Source organism: Metopolophium dirhodum, chromosome 1 (genome assembly GCF_019925205.1).
Source record: "Metopolophium dirhodum isolate CAU chromosome 1, ASM1992520v1, whole genome shotgun sequence".
NCBI classification, from domain to species: domain Eukaryota; kingdom Metazoa; phylum Arthropoda; class Insecta; order Hemiptera; family Aphididae; genus Metopolophium; species Metopolophium dirhodum.
This window is the reverse complement of record NC_083560.1, coordinates 44210360-44225488: the sequence shown is the minus strand read 5'-3', so window position 1 is coordinate 44225488 and position 15129 is coordinate 44210360. Positions and strand designations below refer to the sequence as shown.

The window sequence follows — 15129 nt, the reverse complement described above, 5'->3', positions numbered from 1 at the left end:
ATTTTGATGACTATTTGTTTATCTGACAGAAGAATACTTCATACAGGCCGGATTGAACTCCGCTTTTTATTTCGTTTCAAATAATTATAGTATAAAACAATTTGCAAAAAAAAGATTAAAATCGTCTTATTTTTAAAGACATATTATTAAGTTGGAGATTAAAATATTTCAAAACAGAGTTCAATGCCGGCCTGTATAGAATATCAAAATTATTACGATAAAAAGTTGAAAAGCGTTGAAGATACATCAGCAAATAAGCGGTAAGTTCGATTTTATTTAAAAAAAAGTTTAATTGCCCGTAACCAAAAAAATTTAAAAGTTCGACACAAAGAGGTTTTTTTCATAACTTTAGGCGATTATGCTAACCTATGACGCCAGGCGGTCTATTTCCCACGGGATGTATTGTATAACAAAAAATAAACATTAGTGTAAGAACTAACATAATACTATTAAGCATTTCATTTTTTTTTACTGTTTAGGAACTTACATAATATAGAATATCATTTTTTCCGACGTGTATATATAGCATCGAGTAGCATGCCACATTTTTTTGCTCAAATGGGTACTTGGTAAAGATTAACAACGCATTGTTATATTAGGCCTTTATTAAGCATCTAATTTTATTTTTACTGTTCAGGAACTTACATATTATAGAATATCATTTTTCCACCGTTTGTAGTCACTAACGTAATATGTATTTTTCTTACCTGCTAGGTCTCGTGCGTAGGAACTTGCATAATATTAGGCCAGACATAATATATTATATAATAAATCCTCAATATTCATTGCAGAGAGGAAATATCGAGTAGCATACAACATTTTTTTTCTCAAATGTGTCCTTTGTTAAGGATTAACAGCGCATTGGTTCTATTAGGTCAAAAATAATATTATATGATTCCTCAATTTTCTTTGCAGTGGGAAAACATCGAGTAGAATGCTACATTTTTTTTGCTCAAATGGGGGTACTTGGTAAAGATTAACAACGCATTGTTATATTAGGCCTTTATTAAGCATCTAATTTTTTTTTACTGTTCAGGAACTTACATATAGAATATTATTTTTCCGCCGTGTGTAGTCATTAACGTAATATGTATTTTTCTTACCTGCTAGGTCTCGTGCGTGGAAACTTGGATAATATTAGGCCAGACATAATATATTATATTATATAATAATTCCTCAATATTCATTGCAGAGAGAAAATATCGAGTAGCATACAACATTTTTTTTCTCAAATGTGTTCTATGTAAGGATTAACAGTGCGTTGTCCTATTAGGTCAAAAATAATATTATATGATTCCTCAATTTTCTTTGCAGTGGGAAAACATCGAGTAGAATGCTACATTTTTTTTGCTCAAATGGGTACTTGGTAAAGATTAACAACGCATTGTTATATTAGGCCTTTATTAAGCATCTAATTTTTTTTTACTGTTCAGGAACTTACATATAGAATATTATTTTTCCGCCGTGTGTAGTCATTAACGTAATATGTATTTTTCTTACCTGCTAGGTCTCGTGCGTGGAAACTTGGATAATATTAGGCCAGACATAATATATTATATTATATAATAATTCCTCAATATTCATTGCAGAGAGAAAATATCGAGTAGCATACAACATTTTTTTTCTCAAATGTGTTCTATGTAAGGATTAACAGTGCGTTGTCCTATTAGGTCAAAAATAATATTATATGATTCCTCAATTTTCTTTGCAGAGGGAAAACATCGAGTAGAATGCTACATTTGCTCAAATGCGTACTTATAGAGTAAAGCTTAACAACGCATTGTTTTGTACAATATTAATAAAACTTAATTGTATTTCACTATGTCATTTTATATTGTATCACGTCGTTTGTTTTATATACTATTGCTTTAACATTTAAATATTATTATTGTACTTGAGACCTCCGGGCGTTTTCTTGATAAACACATAAATGAATAAATGATGTAATAGTCCTCTGGGTTTTCCTTTGAAATTTTACATCGGTGTAGCTTTCGTCGTGTAGAAATAACATTTTTTATTAAAATAAACTTTTATTTCAATATAATATAATAATATCTAACTGATTATTGCATCTTGTTTTGTCCAGTATTACTCTTGGTATTGCATTTTTTTAATAATAAAATATTCAAGAAAAAAAATTAGAATCAAACCTAATTGCTTACATTTATTGAATCCACAGTAAACAGTTGGGGGGGGAGGGTGATTCGGACTCTGAGTCCGACCCCTCGGTTGCCCCACTGTGTTAACATAGTTTATTTTATATATTTGCCTCCAGCTCAGGTCGTTTCCTCTTTCTTTCTACCCTTTACGATTTTTCCTTTAATATTATTTACTATTATTGTTACATCCATGACGTATTATTTCTTATGAGATGTCCTAAATCCTCTCTTTTCTTCTATCCTGCACGATTGTCCCTCGTATTGACCTTTTTTCTTTCATCCCCACTCCTCCTTCATTTGTCACGATTGTTCTGTCAACGAACTATTATATTACGTTTAACGCCCCTCGCCAGCACCAAGTTTCAATAAAGCTTCTTTATATATTTTTTCCTTCTGTCCGCTTTCATAATATTATTATTGTCAACGATCCCGCTCCGTTCAATGACCCGCCCACCATGCAATTAATGTTTTTCTATTAATTATTAGTATATCTACCTACCTATATTATAACATGTGATTATAATCTATTTATATTTCATGAACTGGAATAATGGCCTTTTGACAAAGAAATTTAATTAGCCGCAAATAAACATTAATAATATGTAAATAAACAGTATTATCATAACAAACAATACTATCTAGTAGGTATTATCATAATATTATACTAAATAATATGTTTAATCAATGGAATTATGAATAATATAAATAACTAGGTAATAACATACCTACATGAAAATTAGTTTAAAAACAAAAACTTAAAAAAATAATACCTAACTAATACGTTAACTTAAGAAAAATAACGTTACATTGACAAAATACCGTTCTTAAATCGATCTCGAGACGTATATCAAGAGAATCAACATGCATAATTTATAGTATATAAATATAGTGTTACTACAGTTTACAGTGTTTATGACAATTATAACTTTATCACGAATGCTTTCTTAAAGTTCGTGTGTAGATACAATCAACCTGTTGTGCTCCATTAATACCATTTAAAATATCAGTTTATCAGTAATTATTCTGGTATAATGCAGGTATTACGTGGTATACTATGGTATCCAATTAAACGTTAATATAATAATTCATTATATTATATTAAAACGTTGCGTCCATCTCTGGCACGGTGTACCTGCGCTGTGCGGTACCAAACGGGGAAATATGATAAGGTTTAGATGTACAATAGATACTTAGATACTTACGAGGTCTACTAGACAAGTGTATATTGAAATAAAAAATAATATAAATAATAATGCAATAATAATATAAATTATTTTACTTTACCGATGACCATGTATACCAACACGCACAGAGCAAGCGACGAAACGAGACTACTTCAGCAGACAGATATTACCTATAGGTATGTAGATATATTAAAATACGGTATTATAGGTATATTATACCAGTATTATACCGCAATGTACCTTTTTTTTCCGTTTTGAACCGACAGCAGAGGAGCAGTTGCGTTTGCACAATACTTCTCCTCTGCTGCCATCGTTTATTGTTGAATAACATTTATCACACACAATAATCGCATAAAAATATAAATATCGCAAATAAACAACCAGGAAATTATCGACTGAGCTTCGTCACCCAGTAATGCCTAGTCTCGTTTTTTGCTCCTATTCTCGGCCAGGTGTCGCACGCACCCGCCGGTCTGGAATCTCGTTCTTGATTAACTTATAATTATAATAATAATAATAATAATAATAATAATAATAATAAAAAAAACATAACAATTACTAAAAAATCGTAGTCACACGTTTTACTTTCGTAGGCCCCAAAAAGTTCGTAGGCATAGTGCCTATATTCCCTATACGCTAATACGGCCCTCAGTCCCTAAAATATCCAAATTTTCGTACTACACACTTAGTCCCAAATTGGTCAAATCTAAATTATTTTTAGACAAACAAAGTTTAAAACACTAGTATACTATGTACCACCGTTCACTACTAAGCTGATAATAATAAAAATAGCTACTCTCAATGACAATGAATAATAATTATACGAGTATAAGACGTAACAACACAAAACATTGTTTACTGTGTGTCTGTGTATAGTAGATAATAATTAAAATGTGGTTTGGCAAAAAACCATTAAAATATAAAAAAACAAATTTGAAGATATAAAATTATACATAATATTATTGCAAAGGTTTAATTAGAATAACACACTTTTAAATTTAGTACTACACACAATTTTAGGGACTGACGGCCCTGCGTACAATAATATGTACGTATGCATAGAACGTAGTTACACCAAATACATCCTATATGTTTAATATAGACAAAAGATGACCCTCAAACACCACATGAAAGAATATTCGGCTTAAATCACAAAATAGAAAACTACATCATAAATATAGAACAATTAACCACGCGGTTAAGTTCTATTGAGCGTAATAATTAAATTAAATAATCGAGCACTAACGTCCAGACTTTTATAATATCTGGCTAAAGCATAAAATATTGGATATCATAGATGTTTATTGGTTACACATCACTATATTTAACGCAAACATTATAAAATATTTATAATATTTATTATTATTCAATTACTTCATATCGTTTTCAGTTTAAAAAATATCATTAAAAAAACCTCTTATTCGTTTAATATATAATTTTGCTTCATTAAGGAGGCTGCAGCCGATGAAAAAAAAGTGACTTTTAGACCAATAAGCTAGTCAAAACTGGAAGAATTTGGTTTGACAGATTTTAATTTTGAAAACGGATTATGATTGATCAACAAGTTTAGTACGGAATGATTGAGGCGATTTTGAATATTTTCATTTCAACTGTGATATCCAAGAATAAATATATCGAAAAAATATGATATTTTTGTATTTATATTATTCATTATGACACTAACAGTAATTGGAATATTCAAAATCGCCTCGATCATTCCCTAGTAAACTTGTTGATCAATCATAATCCATTTTCAAAATTAAAATCTGTCAAACAAAATTCTTCCAGTTTTGTCTAGCTTATTGGTCTGAAAGTCACTTTTTTTTCATTGACTGGAGCCCCCTTAAGTTATAATTTAAAAGGTGATTTTGAAAGTATTTGATATATAGATACTTGTAAATTTTAGAAAATTAAGGTTTCAAGAATATAGTAAAAATATATTGAACTATAGGTACGTTATGTTATTAGCAAGACTTAAACAGTTAACCTAACTATTTATTAATAATAGAAATAAAAAACTAGGAAGGATCATAGTCAAATCCAATTTTAATGTTTAGAAAACCATGTAAACATTTATATTAATAATTATGTATATTCTTAAAACGTATCTACTTTACAGGGTGTGACGGATTCATGAAAAAAAATAAGAAAATTAAATATGTCCATTTATGTTCAATTGTTACCTAATAATCGTTAGGGATCAAATGTGTACCGGTTATTAGGTATTTTTTTCATTGCTCAACATTTTACAAAATCCAAAATATATAGATCTATTAAAAATTTGAAATATTATACAAATAGTATGTATAATAATTAAAAAGTAAAAAGTAAAGTACTAGACAACTACCAAAATTGGAATATGCTTTTCATTGATGCTTCAAAAACGTATAAAGGAGTCGGCATTGCAACTGTTCACACAGATACAACAATTAAATACAGATTGCCAAATTAATGCTCCATTTTTTCCGCCGAAGCAATAGCAGCTGCTCCTCAAAACAACAGAGTACATCCAAAAAAAAGATAAAAAGTTAACAATCAACCTGGTGCTCACTGACTCATTGAGCACACTGCGAAGTTTAGAAAAATACAACAAACCCGACAGACATCGCTAAAATCGTACAAGAAAAACCCAAAGAATCAAAGTTTAGGGGAATAAATATCACTTTTATTTGGGTACCGGGTCACGCAAATATATAAAAGGGAACGAAATGGTGGACCAAGCAGCAAAGGAAGCGGCACAACCAGACAACCATATTATACAGCTTCTAGAAATCGTAACGTATGACGACATCAAAACTCATTATAAAAACAAATTTCAAATAAAATGGCAAATGGACTGGACAAAACAACGGACCAAACTCGGAGAAATATAAAACACAACTCTAAACTAGCAAGACCCGAATCTCAGCAGAAGAGAAACAATTGACTCAAATGCAAAACTCAATGCACGATCTGTAGGGTTACTCTAACAGTAAAACATATGATAACAGAGTGCTATCAATACACCGACGAAAATTCAATATTCCACTCAACATGAACGAGGCATTAGGACCAGGCTTCAAAAACATAATATCAAATATATTAGCTTTCCTAAGAAAGACCGACCTATATAAAAAAATGTAAACCTTTTGTTAATGATAATTATGATATTGATGTTAGTAGAAATTACATATAATTAACAACATATTATTAATTGTACAATATTAGGACTAGAAATCACAAAAACTAATAACTGAAATAATACAACAATATAAAACTTTAAGTTCAATAAAAAAAAAATAACAACATATAAAATGTATCAAAAAAGGATACTGAAAGTTCAACAAATCAAAGACGTATACTGCCGGTAGCTGATGTCATTATTAATTAAGAAAAATAAATCAATAAAGGTATGCTAATATTGTAATATTGTAAAATATATCCATTTTTTGAATTTATAGTAGGTACCTATGAAATCAAAAAACTGTGCAATCAAACCTAAAATTTTAATTTTTAAGTAACTAGTACATAATATAATATACAGGGGTCACCAATCAATATTTTTGAAGATCCACGTCAGGAAGCTGGAAATTGTTGGTGGCCATCAAAATTTCAGACGTCAGCAAAAATCAACGAACAAAAATGATAAATTACAACAATAATACTTCCTTTTTGATTTTTTTTCAATTATTGTCGTTCAATTATTTTTTTGATGAATCAAAAAACTTGAAAATTTACCCATAGGCCATAAGTCATTTCATATAAGAAGTTCAAAAGTAATGAACATATAAAGATTAAAGGCAAGACATTTTTTTATAAGCATTTAAAATTCAAATTTTGACAAAATCCATCATAATGACAAACATTATCAAATTATTTTGTATGTTCAATTTTTATAGCTAAGAACTAAAAGTTCAAAACAAGGTTAAAATGATTATAAATGTATGTTATACCTATTTAACTATTGCAAATAATAGGTAACAACAAGGCAATAAAAAACAGCGGTAAAACGGATATATTTATATCAAACAAGTTTTGAATTAAATTTATCTTCATGTTTTTGTTGTAATTCAAAAATAATTAGGTAACCCTAATGAGTTACAATCTTAATCAAATACTTAAAGTACCTACAATTTATATAGAGACCTGATGTGTTATAATGTCTAAGATATTTCACATTTTTTGGTGTCTGCATATAATTACCTTATTTTAAATACGTATTTATAAGTGATATCAACGCAGGTAAAACGGAAACTAACTACAACTTTAACATTAGCATATAACTACGACCTGCAGCCACATATTAATTGGTTGACGAAATATCACTTCACGTGTGAAACTTAGTGCGCTAAGTACTGTGTTGGACTGTGGGCACCTATTTTAATTCGAGGAAAATTAATTTAATTAATTGAAAAACAATTACATTACATTACTTTACTTTAAACACTATATATAAATATCAAACTTCAAAAAAGTTAAAGACTTATTTGATAAAATTATTGAAACAATATTCACTGTCGAAATATTACAACACTAGCTGATCCTGTGCACTTCGTTGCCCGTTAAATGCACCAACTCTATATGACTCAAACTTTGTTCAATTCGTTATTTAATATTCGGTGTACGGTGTTCAAAATTTATTTTAACTTTTCTGATGCCTGGAATAAAAATTCTGATTCGCAGCAATATATTATCAGGTAGGCAATCCACCTGCGGTAGATCGCGGACCCAGTGCGGTTTGTACGTAAGTGTCTGATTTAACTCTAAAGTATCAAGGTTACTACTAAGTTTATTTTGATATAATACGGCGGATTAATGTAATCAATTAATACATAGTCCTAACCTAACCTAAACTTTCTAAATTTTGACGAATAAAAACCAAATTTAACTCTTTTTAAATTAGCCTATCTTCTTCACAGAGATCTGCACACAAACGTATAATATACTTTAATATAGGCTATATCTGATCCTGCACACTTTGTGGCCCGTAAAAAATGACAACTCTTAAACAAATTGTGATTGTTCAACTCCTTTGTGGTGTAACTCACTGCAGTAAGTGCAACTCAGCCACCCTGGTAAGCAATGTGTGAAAATTCGATTTGATGCATGCTTGTACCTGATCTGCCCGATTAACCAATAGCAACCAATAATAAATAAATACTATTTCCATTAATTATTTCTCCAATAACCAATAGCAATCATTTATAAACAAATATTTCCATCATAAATCTCAAAATCCCTGTTTGAGCGCTTCTATTAATTGAATGTAGCGTGATGTTATATAGCCTATGACTTTCCTCAATGAATAGACTATCCAACAAAAAAATAATTTTTCAATTCGAACCTGTATAGCCCTTTGCAGCCCCTTTAAGCCCATTTCAGCCCCTTACAGCCCTTTTTTAGCAATAAAAAGTAGCCTATGTTTTTTCTCAGTGTCTAAACTATCTATGTAGGTACCAAATTTCATTTAAATCGGTTCTGTAGTTTCGGAGCCTATTCAATACAAACAATCAAATCTTTCCTCTTTATAATATTAGTATAGATAAATAAACCAATTCGATTCGATTAAACATTTACACAGTGTATAATAACAATCGTTGTCAACAATAAACAATATACTATTCACCGGCTTCCTATTATCATAATAATAATATTTGTAGCCAGCCATGGCGGTATTAATATTATTATATTACGCACAATATTATGTTTGTCTTTTATGTACTAGCCAACTCAGTATAATATTATCAATTGTATGTACGACATAGAGTTGATGCGTCATAACAATACAATAATAATATATAACGTCACTGAAGTTGTTATTGATAACAGTTGGTAATACTGGTAATAGGTATATTGTGCGGAAAGTGAGCTATTTCAGTCGTAGAGCGACGTGTGTGGCACGAGCCGCAGTCGAGGGCCGAATTTCACACACAATGCTAAAATTGTCTTCCCGCACGAGCCACACTTACTTTTTTTTTTTGTCACGCCTCTGCGTTCATCGATCACCGTCAAAGGTAATGCACTGTGCAGGGGTCTATAATACGCAACAACCAGACTATTCAACGAAAGAAAATTGATTGCGCGTCGTGTAGGGAGGTTATAATAATATGTATATAAGATGTAATCTAAAGTTTAAGTTTTGAAAGGACCGTGGTATAGATTCAACACGCCATCGTTATTACAACAATATGTACCTACAAAATATCTACCGATATAAGTGAAATATTTCAAATTCAAAACCCTGAACCTATTATATACAGAGTGATACATAATTTAATATTCGTTATTTCAAAAACTTTTAACTCATTTGAACATATTTTTTTAACATAACATTAATAGGCGACATTTATTATTTTTTTTTTAACGACGACGTGCGTTTTTTAATTGTTTATTCCGAAGCAGAATGTTTGTTGGAGTCAGGGACTGGAACTTTTTAAATGCATCGGTTCCTGTACTGGTTCTCCAAAAACAAAATAACTGTTCAGGTTAGGTTCTGGGTTTTTGATGAAAAAAAAAAAATAAAGGTATCAGTTCCAAATAATTTCGGTACCGGTTCCAGATAATTTAGGTACCGAAAAGTATAATAATTTTAAATACTTATCTGGAATGTGGGTTGAATTAATAATATAAGAAATATTAGAAAACTCATATGATCATATTACATAGTTTATACACAAAACAGTAAATTATGATAAATAAAATAATCTTATTTTTGAACCTAAAAGAACCTGTTTAATTAAAAAATTCCTATTCGGTTCCGATACTTTATTTATGAAAATAAAGGTTTCGGTTTCGGTTCCAGTTCTTAATATTTTATAGGTTCTGGTTCCAGAACTGGTTCTTTTAGATTCAGTCCCAGTCCCTGGTTGGAGTATACATTAATACAATTTTCTTTCTTCAATACATAATAAGATCAAATTTTTGGACGAGTAGTTTTTAGAGTTGAGAGTATTAATAAGGACATCACAACACTAAAAACAAGTTTGATTAGATTTAAAGTATGCTATTATCTAAGAAAAAATATTCCCACACTTAAACACTATTTATTCAATGAGACACAGGTGTTTGAAAATATGCGTGTGACGTCATAGAGCCGAAGTCGGAACGCCAGCGTATGACTTACGTAGTTACGTGTAAAAGTGTCTAGACTCTAGATTACCACAAAGATTTCAATCGTTAAAGATAATATTTTTTTTTGTTTATTTTATGTAACCTTAAATGTTTTTTTTGTGTTTATGACACTAGTGGGATTATAATATTTTGGTACACTTTTTAGTTTTTTTTTTTATAGATAAAACTGTTTTAGTGAATTTCGTAAAATTTGGTTTATACAACCATAAAACGCGAGTCGCGAACTCAATAATTTTACTTTATTATACCATTTATAATATGTATACAATAACGAGATCTATTACATTCTGAATAACACCATCAGACAGTGGTCTTAAGCACATGAATATACCTAAGATTATGAAAAAAAAAAATTCTGAAATACTACGGTAAGTCATTAAAATCATTGTGTAAATCAAACTACTTTTACACGTAAAACAAAAACCAATTTTTTTAACTTTGTATTTTTACCAAAAAGTTTTCCATTATTCGGACTATAATAATATACCACCAACAAACTTAAAATTAAAAAAAAAATTTAGTGATGTGCCTTGAAATTTAAATTCAGTTGTGGAGTAGAGTGTTATACTACGGATACCTCTCAACATGTTTTTCCACCACTCCGCTCATCTACTATTTAGATACTCACGAGTCGTGAGTTATAACTAGGGCTAGGATTTATGTGCATTTGCATGTTTTTTTCCTTAAGTCCAAATTGATTGGTTGCCGGATTTGTCCACGATTTTGGCTTATTCTCGTTTAATTAGAACAAATTTTTTTCTGCATATTTTGAACATAGTGCATATAATTGCATATTCATGGATTTTTGAGAATTTGATTTTTTTTTTTACTCAAATTTTTAAATTATTATAAGTTATTGTGAATTTTAAATGGTGTTTATCTCACGAAATCGATAATTTTGGTTTATCCGTTGAATTGTCGTAAGTATATAGTATAAATACTACCTATCTAATCTTATTTTGATCGGACGACTGATAGAATTACTTATACACATTGTTATACAGTGAGACAGCACAACATTATTTCATTAGTATGTCGTGTGTTGCGTAAATGTGCGGACATTTATACTTAATAATTTAAGTTTTATAAAATGCCAAAAGTTCAAAGTGAAAGTGCCAAGTTACGTCATTTTGTTGAAGAATTTTCCAGTGGCGTTTTTAAAACAGATGGTAAAATAGTAAATTAAAACTCGTTTTTGCATAATATTTTTGCATTTTTTGGTAAGTAAAATGCATATTTTACAATTTTTTATTGCATATAAATCCTAGCCCTAGTTATAACTATAACGAACTACCCCTATTTGTCCGCAAATTTGATTTTTTTATTTTAAGACCTTAGCGTTTGACAAAATTCTACTACAGTACCCATGGGGCAAAAATAATCATCGTCGTGCTAGGTGTACAGTTATATTAATAGAGTAAGACAATTTAAAGCCAATATGTTTTGATTGTATAATATTCGGTTTAGTGTAGCGTTATACATATTTTAAGACGCCGATCGAAGAGATTATTAATTTGCAAACGGCCCCCCGTCGACACCTCAGATAGTTGTCCTATGATCCGGGGTTGGATTAGGTAAAAACAAAAGTTCGGTATAATACTTTGAAACTTCGGAGTCAGAAATCATCACAGACCTTGAAGTATAAGTTCCCGTGGAAATCACACACTTGAACGCGCGCACATCGCGGGGTACACAATACGTCATCGACTGCCTCTGCCTGATAATAATAATGTAATGTACTCGACCACAAGCTAGTCTCGCGGGCATAGTCAGGATGGCTTTATAAATTATAATAATACGATTTACACTTACATCGTCGCTTACACAGCGAGTTACGCACTGCAAAAGGAGATGAACAATCGCAGCAATTTTTTTGTCCATTGCTGGGTAATTCGGCTAGCGTTCTATATAATAATATTCTAATTTATTGTACTCTGTTATGGAATCGCGGACATTTCACACCCGAACATTTACCCCCCCCCCCCCCCTTCCAATTTTTTTTGTTGTGGTTGGACATTTTCCCCCGATGTATTTTTGATGCGGACATTTTTCCCACATTTCTTTTTAGAGTTTACTGTTTAATAATATTGTTTTATTATTTAATGTGCAATTATTATTTTGCCTATTGTCTAATATTTTCATAAATAATATAATAAATTATAGATATATATTTTTTATCAACTGAACTACTTGAATCAAATTCAAAAGCAATTATTTAATTGTTAAATATCCAAAACTGGTACAGTTTTAAACGAAAAAAAATAAAAAATAAAATATGTGTTTAGAAATAACAAAAGAATCGGTGATTTTTTACAAAATGTATCATTTTTATGTCGGAATTCTTAGCCATTATTATTAATTATTAATTATATTTTATTTTATACTTATTTTTCTTAAAATTATTATTGTCTTAAGTAGTTTAGTGGATCAAATATATATATTATATACATTTATAATCTTTTATATTTACGAAAGTAAAAAAATGTTTAATATATTATGTATATTATATTTTATTTAAAAAATATAACTTAATATTAAATAATAATATTAAATTCAATATTATTAGTCAATAATTAACTCTTATAAAATGGGGGGGGGGGGGGAATGTCTACATATTTACCATATTACGTGGTGCCAATAAAAGCACGCAATAGAATATTCTATCTGCGCAACCCGATCGTTGGTAGGCGCGTTACTGCTGTTATATTATTACAATTACTATTACTATTATTTTATTACCACTTATACCCACTTCATAATATTTTATGCCTATCGGTCGGCGCGTGTGTTTACCTCGTTAAAACGGTTTACGCCGCCGTTAAGAATCGTCGCGACGCACGCCCCGCGTACCGATACCTAGGTACTTGTATGTATTGGTTACAGGTCACATCCCCGTTATACATTTCCCCGTCAGACATTTCCCCGTTACCGTTTCCCCGTCCGATATTCCCCCGTCAAGTTATTTTGCCCCGTTTGATATTTCCCCGTAAAAAAAAAAATTTTAATTTTTAAATTTTTTTTGATTCCACAGGTATAAAAATAATAATGTTGTTTAATAATAATAATTATAAAAAATATGTACATAAAAATGCTAATGTTTTAATAGGTAATAAAAATGTTTCCATAATCAACGGTTATCGACAAACCGTTCGATTATTTCAATTTGATTGTTAGATTTGGTCATGTGTACAGTGTACTGGGTTAGGTTACTTCTTATTATCTTTATGGGTACAAGTATAAACTATATTTTATAAAAACTATAAGAATATTCATAGTTAAGGCAACAAAGTTAAATAGTTTGTTCACATACCGGGTGCAATAATTATAAGTAGGGTTCGGATTTGAAGGCAAATGCCTTTCTTTTATTAATCATAATAGAAAAATAATTTTTATACAAAAATGTGTTTCATTTAATTTCTTAGACGATGGAACCTTTTTTTTTTGCCTTTTTTTGCCTTTTTACTTATAAATGCCTTTTTGCCTTTTTTTACCTTTTGTACTTATAAATGCCTATTTTTTGTTTAATTTTTCAGTTGATTTTATAATTTTATACACAGCTTGCGTATATAGCTACAAATGGGTTTTATTATTCGCAATATTTATCGATATCGTCTTATCGAGTATATTTAGGTATTTACTGAGGACAGCCTATCAAAATACATGGTAGTCAATTTTTTTTTTAATACCAACTAGTTTATTTTGCATGCAGTTTTAATTTTTAATTTGTATTTGTCTCAAAATGTGTGCAATTGAAAGTGTTTAAAAAATGTTCTTTTTTTATTTTGTAGTATACTTATGAATTGCCTTTTTATATAAATTAAATGCCTTTTTTTGCCTTTTTTTACATTTTAAATGCTTTTTTTATTGATTATATTGCCTTCAAATCCGAACCCTAATTATAAGATATATACACATAATATACAGTAAGGACTTTTTTTACGGGGAAATATCAAACGGGGGAAAATAACTTGACGGGGAAACGGTAACGGGGAAATGTCTGACGGGGATCTGTCCATGAATCGGAGAAAACCACTCGGACTTGCGAAGAATAATAAATTATTGTGTAAGTATGATGTCCCGTGCGATATCGCTGCCCGGCGGGTTGTCTTGACGGTGTCGCACGACTCGCGTGCGCTGTTGCGGCACATTCTGCTGGCTTACGACCATATTATAATCAAGGCTGGGCAAGTTAATAATTTTTTTTAACTCGGTTAAGTTAAGTTAATATGCATCAATAACAAAAAGTTAAAAGTTAAAAGTTAATTTAACTATAGGTGAACTCAGTTAAGTTAAAAGTTAATACACACTTTTTGTTAACTTTTTATTAAGTTAAAAAAAAGTTAATTTGTTTTATACAACGCTTTACGCTAGCGTACTTAATTTTTTTCCAACCCAAAACTAAATTCTAGGATATAGTGTTTATATACAGTACTTCCATATAAGTTAGATTCGAATGATATAAATTTTTAACTTAAAACAATTTTCGATACATATTTTTTGACATGTAACGAAATAGACTGAAATAGTGAAATATTATAAAATTAAAAACAAAATAAATTAACTTAACTTACTTCTTAAAATGAAAACTTAACTCGTTAATTTCACGTTAATTAAGAAAGAAATTTAGTAAGTTAACAGTTAAGTTAATGAAAAGACAAAAGTAACTAGTTAAGTTA

The 15129-nt window shown here is 29.9% G+C and overlaps 1 protein-coding gene across 1 annotated transcript in view; it reads left to right on the top strand.

Moving 5' to 3' along the window:
- LOC132936378 (prophage side tail fiber protein homolog StfR-like) overlaps window positions 1-15129 on the top strand; it is a 151490-nt gene that overhangs the window by 54074 nt on the left and 82287 nt on the right. The gene's annotated exons all lie outside the window — the stretch shown is intronic.